This window comes from Pristiophorus japonicus, chromosome 4 (genome assembly GCF_044704955.1).
Source record: "Pristiophorus japonicus isolate sPriJap1 chromosome 4, sPriJap1.hap1, whole genome shotgun sequence".
In the NCBI taxonomy this organism is placed as follows: Eukaryota; Metazoa; Chordata; class Chondrichthyes; family Pristiophoridae; genus Pristiophorus; species Pristiophorus japonicus.
This window is the reverse complement of record NC_091980.1, coordinates 133,200,679-133,211,604: the sequence shown is the minus strand read 5'-3', so window position 1 is coordinate 133,211,604 and position 10,926 is coordinate 133,200,679.

Sequence of the window (10,926 nt, the reverse complement as noted above, 5' to 3'; positions counted from 1 at the left end):
AGGGGCCTATATACTGCGTCCACCAGTGACTTTTCCCCTTTATTATTCCTTATCTCCACCCAAACTGATTCAACATCGCGATCCTCTGAGCCAATGTCGTTTCTCACTAACGCACTGATCCCATCCTTTATTAACAGTGCAACCCCACCTCATTTTCTTTTCTGTCTGTCCTTCCAAATTGTTAAATACCCCTGAATATTTACTTCCCAGTCCTGGTCACCTTGCAACCACGTCTCTGTAATGGCTGTCAGATCATACCCATTTGTATCTAATTGTGCTGTCAACTCATCTATTTTGTTATGAATGCTACGTGCATTTAGACCAAGAGCTTATAATTTTTTTTACCATTTTTTCCTGCTTGTTTCCTCTATCCTTGAAATTAACTCTCCTACATTTTTGCTTTCCAATTCCAGCTTTACTCTCCTCCCTACTGACTCTCTTCTCAGGTTCCCATCCCCCTGCCAAGCTAGTTTAAACCCTCCCCAACAGCACAAGCAACTACCCCGCCCCGCCCCACACCGCGAAGATATTGGTCCCGGTGCTGTTGAGGTGCAACCGGTCCGGCTTGTACAGATCCCACCTCCCCCAGAAGTGGTCCTACTGTTTCAGGAATCCAAAGCCCTGCCTCCTGCACCATCTCTCAAGCCACGTATTCATCTGTTCTATCCCCCTATTTCTGTACTCACTGGCTCGTGGCACCGCGAGTAATCTGGAGATTACTACCTTTGAGGTCCTGCTTTTTAATCTCTCTCCTAGCTCCCTAAACTCTGCCTGCAGGACCTCATCTCTCTTTTTACCGATGTCATTGGTCCCGATATGGACCACGACCACTGGCTGTTGATCCTCTCCCCTCAGAATTTTGTGTTTCCTCTGGAGTAATGTTGGATATTTGGACACATGTTATAAGATCTATAATGTTCAGACAATTGACCGCCACATGCGGTATTGACGAGGGACAAAGCTTGGTCAGAGGTAAGTTTTAAGAAGTGTATTAAAGGAGATACTGAGGTTTAGGAAGGGAACCACAGAGCTTGCTCTCGACAGCTGAATAAAAATACCTGTTCCCACGAGTGAACATTCTCTCTGCTCTTACATAAATGCAAAATCCCGACGACAAAATACAGGTTGCCATAACACGTGTTAAACACAGGGAATGATTTACAGTTACACCATTTTAGGCCTGGATTAGCATCCTATTTAATTAAGGTATCGGCCCTGGAATTCAGTAGCTGCTGCAGATCCTGTTCAGTTATTATTGCAGGTTGTTCAGAAACTGAACTCACCACTGCTGCTGTAGACTTTCTGTTAAGCTTTGTAGGCAGAGCTCCAACTGCTGTACAGACCAGCAATATTCGAGTGCATTGAACCCTGGGGACTACAACTGGGTGAAGAGGGAAAGCAACAGGTGACATCAGCTTGCTGTCACACCTTCATTGGTTAGTGTGGATACCCGAGTCTGGTGATTCTGCGACAGATTCTCTTCCGCCCGCTCCCCTCATGGTTGAATATCTTACTAACCTAGTTAGATTCACACATGAATAAGGAATTGGGTAAGGTATTGAAGGAATACTTGTGCAACTGTACTCCAACACATGTTATCCTTCTGGAAGTAAATGTATTTCATTAAATAACCAAAGCAAAAGGCCCAAAAGTTAAACACATTTATCTTGAAAAGCATTCCCCCTTCCCAAAACCCAAGCCCAATGCCTAATCCCTCAATTTATCAACCCAATGTATCAATTTATATTTCGTCCCATTTTGTATTTCATACCAAATAGCAATTAATCTGTCCAAATCCTCCTGGATCTCCCTTTCTCCTTCACCCCTATTCAGCTACAGCTGTAATAATCCAGTGTTTACAAGTTAATTTTAGGAATTTAGTTGAGAAAATGAATTGGGTGCAATTAAATTGCCATCTTCAGCCATTCCATGTTAATGTCTTTGCAACTGTCAAGGGCACTTTTGGGGTGTTGATGTCACAAAATTTCATACATTGATGAGCCACAATTCCAGCCTGGGTTTGCGTGTTGATGGGTTTCATGTTTCTGACAAAGTCTTCAGCTCACTCAATGTGAAGCACTTCACAAGTGCCCGTGTTTTAAGAATTACATCGAATTTACAGCATAGAAAAAGACCATTCAGTCCAACTGGGCCATGCTGTGGTTTATGCTCCATGTGAGTCTCCTCACTCCCACTTCATCTTGACCTATCAGCATATCCTTCTGTACCTTTCTCCCTCGTGTTTATCTAGCATTCCCTTAAATGCATCTGTGTTCTTTGCATTCAGAGTTATTACTGCGGGTAGCTCAGTAAACCACTGCTGCTATAGACTTCCTGTTAAGCTGCGTAGGCAAAGAGCAAGTAACTGCCATACAGACCAGTAATGTCTGAGTTCAGGCCAGCATTTATTACTCATATCTAATTCACCTTGAAGGTGAACAGCCTTGTAGGACTGAGTGCCGTGCTGGGCCATTTCAGAGGGCAGTTAAGTGTGAACCACATTGCTGTGGGCCTTGAGTCAAATATAGGCCAGACCGGGTAAGGACGGTAGATTATCCCCGGGTAAGGGGGCATAATCTTAAAATAATGGGCCGCCCATTTAAAACGGAGGAGGAATTTCTTCTCGCAGAGGGTTGTAAATCTGTGGATTTCACAGCCTCAAAGAGCTGTGGAAGCTGGGTCATTGAATAAATTTAAGACAGAGATAGACAGTTTCTTAACCGATAAGGGAATAAGGGGTTATAGGGAACGGGCAGGGAAGTGGACGACTCCATGATCGGATCAGCCATAATCATATTAAATGGCGGAGCAGGCTCGAGAAGCCTTATGGCCTACTCCTGCTCCTATTTCTTATGTTCTTATTTCCTTCCCTAAAGGAGATTAGTGAATCAGATGATCACCAGGACTAGCTTTTTATTCCAGATGTATTTAATTGATTAACTGAATTTAAATTCCCCAGCTGCTGTGCTGGGATTTTGTCTCTGGATCATTAGCCCAGGCCTCTGGTTTATCCAGTAACATAACCACTATTCTATCGTACCCCACATAGAATACCCTATTGGGCTTGTTTCTGGGACCCCTCCCACCCCATCTCATGGTTGACTAACTTGCCAACACTCACTGACTAGGCTCCCACATGAATAAGGAATTGGGCAAAGAATACATGTGGGACTGTACTCCAACAAAGTATAATCCTCCTGGAATGAGAAAATGTATTTCATTAAATGCATAAAGGAAAACTCCCAAGTTATATAGATACTTCTCCTGAAACTCTTCCCCTCCCCAACTACACCTTGCATGCCTTTTCCATCAATTTATAACCCAATACCAGCAGCTCCTTCATAAATATATCCATTTGTATTTTGTTCCGTTGTGCATTTCATACAAATAGCAATCATCCTTTCCAAATCCTACTGGATCTCCATTTGTCCACTTCTTGTCCATGAATGGATTCAAATGTTATTGATACTGGAGCTGCAAAAATCCAGTGTTTACAAGTTAATTAAGTAATTTAAATTGTCTCATTCAGTCTTTCCATGTTAATGACTTTTTTATTTGTTGTGGAATGTGGGCACCACAGGCAAGGCCAGTATTTATTGCCCATCACTAATTGCCCTTGAGAAGGTTGTGGTGAGATGCCTTCTTGAACTGTTGCAGTCCTTGTGGTGCAGCTACTCCCACAGTGCTGTTAGGGAGGGAGTTCCATGGTTTTGTCCCAGCGATGACGAAGGAATGGTTATATATTTCCAAGTCAGGATGGTGTGTAACTTGGAGCGGAACTTGCAGGTTATGGTGTTCCCATGCGCATGCTGCCCGTGTCCTTCTGGTTGGTAGAGCTTGCGGGTTGGTAGGTGTTGCTGAAGAACCTTGAAGAGTTGCTGCAGTGCATCTTCGAGATGTTACACACTGCAGCCATGGTATGCCGGTAGTGGAGGCAGTGAATGTTGAAAGTGGTGGATGGGGTGCCCATCCAATTTTCTCAAGTTGGAGCTGCACTGATCCAGGCAAGTGGAGAGTATTCCATCACACTCCTGACTTGTGCTTTGTAGACGGTGGAAAGGCTGGGGGGAGTCAGGAGGTGAGACACTCGCCGCAGAATACCCAGCCTCTCACCCACTTTTGCTCCCACTGTATTTATGCAGCTGGTCCAGTTCAGGTTCTGGTCAATGGTGACACCCAGGTATTGATGGTGGGGGAACTCAGCGATGGTAATGCTGTTGAATGTCAAGGGCAGGTGGTTAGAAACTCGCTTGTTGGAGGTAGTCATTGCCTGGCACTTGTGTGGCGCAAATGTCGTCCAGGGTTTACTGCATGTGGGCATAGACTGCTTCACTTTCTGAGGAGTTGCAAATCGAACTGAACACTGCAATCATCAGCGAACATCCCCCTTTCTGACCTTATGATGCAAGGAAGCTCATTGATGAAGCAGCTGAAGATGGTTGGGCCGAGGACACTGCCCTGAGGAACTCCTGGGGCGGAGATGATTGATCCCCAACAACCACAACTATCTTCCTGTGCTCGGTATGACTCCAGCTAGTGGGCAGTTTCACCCCTGATTCCCATTGACTTCAATTGTACTCGTGCTCCTTGATGCCACACTCGGTCAAATGTTGCTTTGATGTCAAGGTCCGCCACTCTCGCCTTACCTCTATAATTCAGCTTTTATGTCCCTATTTGGACCAAGCTGTAAGGAGGTCTGGAGCCAAGTGGTCCTGGCTGAACCCGACTGTCCACAGTCTGCAGGTGAGCAGTTTCTTGGTGAATAAGTGCTACTTGATAGTCCTGTCGACAACACCTTCCATCACTTTGCTGATGATTGCGAGTAGACTGATGGGGCGGTAATTGTCCAGATTGGATTTGTCCTGCTTTTTGTGGAGCACAAGTGTTCTGCACAAGAGCCGGGAAGTGAACGGGTCCCATAGTCTTTGCTGTATCCAGTGCGCTCAGCTGTTTCTTGATATCATGTGAAGTGAATTGAATTGGCTGAAGACTGGCTTCTGTGATGGTGGGGACCCTAGGAGGGGGCCGTGATGGATCATGAGGCACTTCTGGCTAGAGCTGTTTGCAAACGCTTCAGCCTTGTCTTTTGTACTGACGAGCTGGGCTGCTCCATCATTGAGGATGGGGATGTTCATGGAGCCTCTCCCTCCCGTTACTTGTTTAATGGTCCACCACCATTCACAACTAGATGTGGTAGTCTGCAGACCTTTGATCTGATCCGTTGATTGTGGGATTGTTTTGCTCTTTCTATAGCATGCTGCTTCCGCTATTTAGCATGCATGTAGTCCTGTGTTGCAACTTCCCCAGTTTGGCACCTCATTTTTAGGTATGCCTGTGCTATTCCTGGCATGCTCTTCTGCACTCCTCATTGACCAGGGTTGCTCCCCTTGGCTTGATGGTAATGCTAGAGTGAGGGATATACTGGGCCATGCAGTTACAGATTGTGGTGGAATATGTCATGTATTTCGACATCTTGCAATGACAATAGTTATGTAACTGTAACTCATGCTCACTGTACCTGTACCCTTGAAATGCACACCCTGACCACAGGGGGTGAGCTTGCGGGAGATACTCCTCACCTGGGTTTCCAGTTATAAAAGGGGAGGTCCCACCCAGGGTCAGCAGTCTTTGGTCCTGGGAATAAAGTGAAGATCACAGAGTGATATATACATGCCTCATGTGAGTTTGTAACAAGGTGCAAAGACACTACATCTGGCGACGAGATATGGGAATCACTGAACCATGAGGATGGCCACCGGTGGCACAAAGGAACGCTACTGTGTGGGTGAGGACTGGGCCGACTTTGTGTAAAGACTCCAGCAGAGCTTTGTCACAAAGGGCTGGCTCGAAGAGACAGCGGCTGACAAGCGGAGGGCGCATCTACTGACCAGCTGTGGTCCACAGACGTATGCGCTGATGAAAGACCTGCTCGTACCCCAAAAGCCAGCGGACAAGGCCTTCGAAGAGCTCAGCCAGCTGATCAGTGAGCATCTCCAGTAGCGTACACATGGCCTGGCACCGGTTCTACTCTCTCCAGCGTCGGGAGGGTCAGAACGTCTCGGACTTCGTGGCGGAACTGTGGCATTTGGCCAGTCGCTAAGTTCTCCGATGCCTGCAGGGAGGAGATATTAAGGGACTTTTTCATCGAGGGCATTAATCATGCCGGGATTTTCAGGAAGCTTATAAAGACCATGGACCTGACCTTAGAAGGAGCGGCGTTGATAGCTGAGACCTTTATGGCAGGAGAAGAGGAGACCAAGCTACTTTACGCACATAGCCCTGGTTTTAACGTTGCGATGAACCAGGCAGTTACTGTTGTAAAAATGATACAGAACCCCCAGGCAGGCAAGGGAAATTCGACACCGCCCAGGCTGGCAGCCAAGGGCAATTCGACACCGCCCAGGCAGCAACAAGCTCCAGGGTGGGCCCGCAACAGGGACAATGGAAAGGGGATTGGCAATTCACGCCATCACGAGGAACAATGCATCCCATGATGGGACCATTCAGAGTGCTTAGAAACAGCCAAACGGGCCATCAGAGAGGCATGACTGGGAATAGTCCTTTTGTTAGCAGCAATCTCAGCTCATGCTGGAGATGTGGGGGTAGACACACTGCCAAAAGCTGCAGGTTCCAGCTTTATGCCTGTAGGATTTGTAATGTCTGTGGACACTTGACCAGGATATGCAAAAAGGCAGTAGCGAGGCTAGTCTGTGAGACAGAGGAACCAGACGAGGGGTCTGCAATGCAGGATGAGGCCTGGGGAACAACTATGGATGCTGAAGTTCAGAGAGTTCATGTGGCTGACATCCACAGCTCATACACTAAAACGCCACCCATGATGATGTAAGTCTTACTGAATGGCATCCCGGTGCACATGGAGCTGGATACGGGAGCTAACCAGTCACTCATGAGCGCCCAACAATTTGAGAGACTATGGCCACACAGAGCTGGCAGGCCCAAACTGGAACGCATTGAGACGCAGCTACGTACGTACACCAAAGAGATCATCCCAGTGCTGGGCAGTGCAAATTTGGTTGTAACGCATAATTGATTACAGAACCGGCTGCCACTCTGGATTGTTCCAGGAAATGGCCCCGCGCTTTTGGGGAGGAGTTGGCTAGCTGAGATGAATTGGAAATGGGGGATCGTGCACGCCATTTCATCCGTGGAGCAAAGGTCATGCTCGCAGGTATTGCAAAAATTCGAGTCACTCTTTCAACCCGGTGTCGGAACATTCAAAGGCACTAAAGTAGTGATACACATCACTCCGGACGCCAGACCAGTGCACCACAAAGCCAAAGCCAGAAAATTGAAAGTGAACTGGACAGGCTGCTCAGAGAGGGCATAATTTCGGCCGTTGAATTCAGCGACTGGGCAAGTCCCATCATTCCCGACCTCAAAGAAGATGGCTCGGTTAGAATTTGTGGCGACTACAAAGCCACCATCAACCGAGTGTCTCTGCAAGACCAATACCCGCTTCCGAGAGCGGAGGACCTCTTTGCCACGTTGGCAGGTGGAAAGCTGTTCACGAAGCTGGACCTCACTTCGGCCTACATGACTCGGGAACTGGCGGAAGATTCCAAGCTTCTGACCACCATCACGACGCACAAAGGACTATTTGTCTACAACAGGTGTCCGTTTGGCATTCGTTCGTCAGCGGCTATCTTTCAGCGAAACATGGAAAGCTTGCTCAAGTCCATCCTTGGAATGGTCGTATTCCAAGACGACATCCTTATAACGGGTCGAGACACCGAGGAACACCTCCGCAACCTGGAGGAGGTGCTATGCCAATTGGATCGGGTAGGCTTGCGGCTGAAAAGGGCAAAGTGCATGTTTTTGGCCTCAGAGGTCGAGTTCCTGGGCAGCAGGGTTGTCGCAGACGGGATCTGGCCCACTGAATCAAAAACTGAGGCGATTTGCCGGGCGCCCAGGCCCGGCAACACGTCGGAGTTGCGATCATTCCTGGGACTTTTGAACTATTTTGGGAACTTTCTGCCGAACTTCAACACATTGTTGGATCCATTACACATGCTCCTCCGTAAAGGGTGTGAATGGTTTTGGGGGGATTATCAAGAACGGGCTTTCAATAAGGCGAGGAACCTGCTGTGTTCCAACAAACTGTTGACTTTGTATGACCCCTGTTTTAAAAAAAACAAACTGGTTTTAACATGCGATGTGTCATCCTACGGGGTTGGGTGTATATTGCAGCAGGGTGCCGATGATAGCCGACTCCAACTGGTGGCTTACACCTCCAGGTCGCTCTCCCAGGCAGAGCGTGGATATGGCATGGTCGAGAACGAGGCACTCGCGTGTGTGTACGGTGTGAAAAAGATGCACCAGTACCTTTTCGGAAGACCGTTCGAGCTAGAGACGGACCATAAGCCATTAACATCCCTGTTGTCCAACACCAAGGCTGTCAACGCTAACGCGTCAGCTCGCATACAGCAATGGGCCCTCACGCTGGCTGCGTATGACTACACCATTCTGCACTGGCCAGTCACCGAAAATTGCGCTGACGTACTCAGCAGGCTCCCACTGGCCACCACCGAGGGGACGTCAGAGCAGAACGCCGAGATGGTCATGGACGTTGAGGCTTTTGACACTGCCGGCACCCCCATCACAGCCCGACAGATCAAACTCTGGACCAACAGGGACCCCCTCCTATCCATGATAAAGAAATGTGTCCTGACTGGGAATTGCGTGCCCACACACAGGGCGTGCCCCGAGGAAGTCAGGCCATTTCAGAGACGGATGTACGAACTCTTCATCCAAGCCGACTGTCTGTTCTGGGGCAGCCGGGCAGTCATGCCCCAGAAAGGAAGGGAAGCCTTCATCAGGGAACTCCACAGTGAGCACCCTGGCATCGTGTTAATGAAGGCCATTGCCCGGTCATATGTATGGTAGCCGGGGATTGACTCAGAACTGGAACACTGGGTTCGCAAGTGCACGACGTGTGCCCAGCTGGGCAATGCCCCCAGGGAGGCGCCACTCAGCCCTTGGCCCTGGCCCACCAGGCCATGGCTACGGGCCCGTTCATGGGGAAAATGTTCTTGATCATTGTCGACGCATAGTCAAAGTGGATCGAGTGCATCATATGGATGTCGTGCACGAGTTCAATCACAGTGGAGAGTCTGCGTACGGTTTTCGCGACCCATGGCTTGCCGGACTTCCTGGTCAGTGACTGGCCCGTATTTTACCAGCCATGAATTCCAGGAGTTTATGTCGGGCAATGGGATCAAGCACGTCCGGACAGCGCCATTCAAGCCGGCTTCCAATGGCCAGGCGGAACGGGCGGGCCAAGTCATAAAGCAGGGCATGCTACGCATCCAAGGACCCTCCCTTCAGTACAGCCTAACGCGTCTCCTGCTGGCCTACAGGTCCCAGCCGCACTCGCTCACGGGAGTCCCGCCAGGGAACTCCTCATGAAACGCAGGCTCAAGATACGACTGAGCCTCATTCACCCAGACCTGGCAGACATTGTTGAGGGCAAGCGCCAGTCCCAAACCGAGCTCCATGATCGAGGCTCAAAGGGGAGGTGTATAGAAATAGATGACCCGGTATTTGTTCTTAACCATGCTTTGGGACCCAAGTGGCTTGAGGGCACCGTAATTGGCAAAGAAGGAAACAGGGTCATGGTGGTCAGACTAAACAATGGGCAGATATGCCGCAAACACTTGGACCAAGTAAAGACAAGGTTCAGCATAGACACGGAGGAACTGGAAGAAGAACATGATGAGATGGCACCCATTCCACTATCAGCGTATGAGCAACAAAGACAGCCCTCAGCATGCACAGTCCCGGCGGCCAGCCCAGACAGGCCGGAATCACCTCAAGTGACAGAGATGCGTGCTGAGGCTCAGCCACCAGAGCCACAACTGCGGCACTCCATGAGAGAGCGTCGACCACCCGATAGACTTAATCTCTGAAACTAAAAGACTTAAGGGGGGAGGTGATGTCATGTATTTCACCATCTTGCAATGACAATAGTTAAGGAACTGTAACTGATGCACACTGTACCTGTACTCTTGAAATGCACACCCTGACCACAGGGGGTGAGCTTGCGGAAGACACTCCTCACCTGGGTTTCCAAGTATAAAAGGGGAGGTCCCACCCAGGGTCAGCACTCTTTGGTACTGGGAATAAAGTGAAGGTCACAGAGTGACCATGTCTGATATATACATGCCTCGTGTGAGTTTGTAACAAGGTGCAGAGACACTACAGAATACAATTCTGCCGCTACTGATGGCCCACAGCACCTCATGGATACCCAGATTTGAGATGATAAATCTGTTCTGAATCTATCCCATTTAGCATGGTAGTAGTGCCTCACAACACGATGGAGGGTGTTCTCAATGTGAAGTTGGGACTTCTTCTCCACAACGATTGTGTAGTGGTCACTGCTACTAATGCTGTCATGGACAGATGTGTCTGTGATAGGTAGATTGGTGAGGACGAGGTCATGTAGGTTTTTCCCCTTCTGTTGGTTTTCTCACCATTTGTCGCAGGCCCAATGTGGCAGCCCGTTCCTTCAGGACTCGGCCAGCTCGGTCAGTATTGGTGCTTCTGAGCCTCTCTTGGTGATGGACATTGAAGTCCCCCAACCAGAGTACATTCTGTGCCCTTGCTACTATCAGTGCTTCCTCCAAGTGATGTTCACCATGGAGCAGTAGTGATTCATCAGCTGAGGGAGGGAAATAGGTGGTAATCAGCAGGAGGTTTCCTTGCCCATGCTTGACTTGAAGCCATGAGACTTAATGGGGTCTGGAGTCAATGTTGACTCCCAGGGCCACTCCCTCCCGATTGTATACCACTGTGCTGTCACCCCTGGTGGGTCTGGCCAGCCTTACCGTACTCCTGGTGTCTGTCAATGGCAGTTTTTGACTATCGATGTCACCACATTTCAAACGTTGATGAGTCACACTTCTA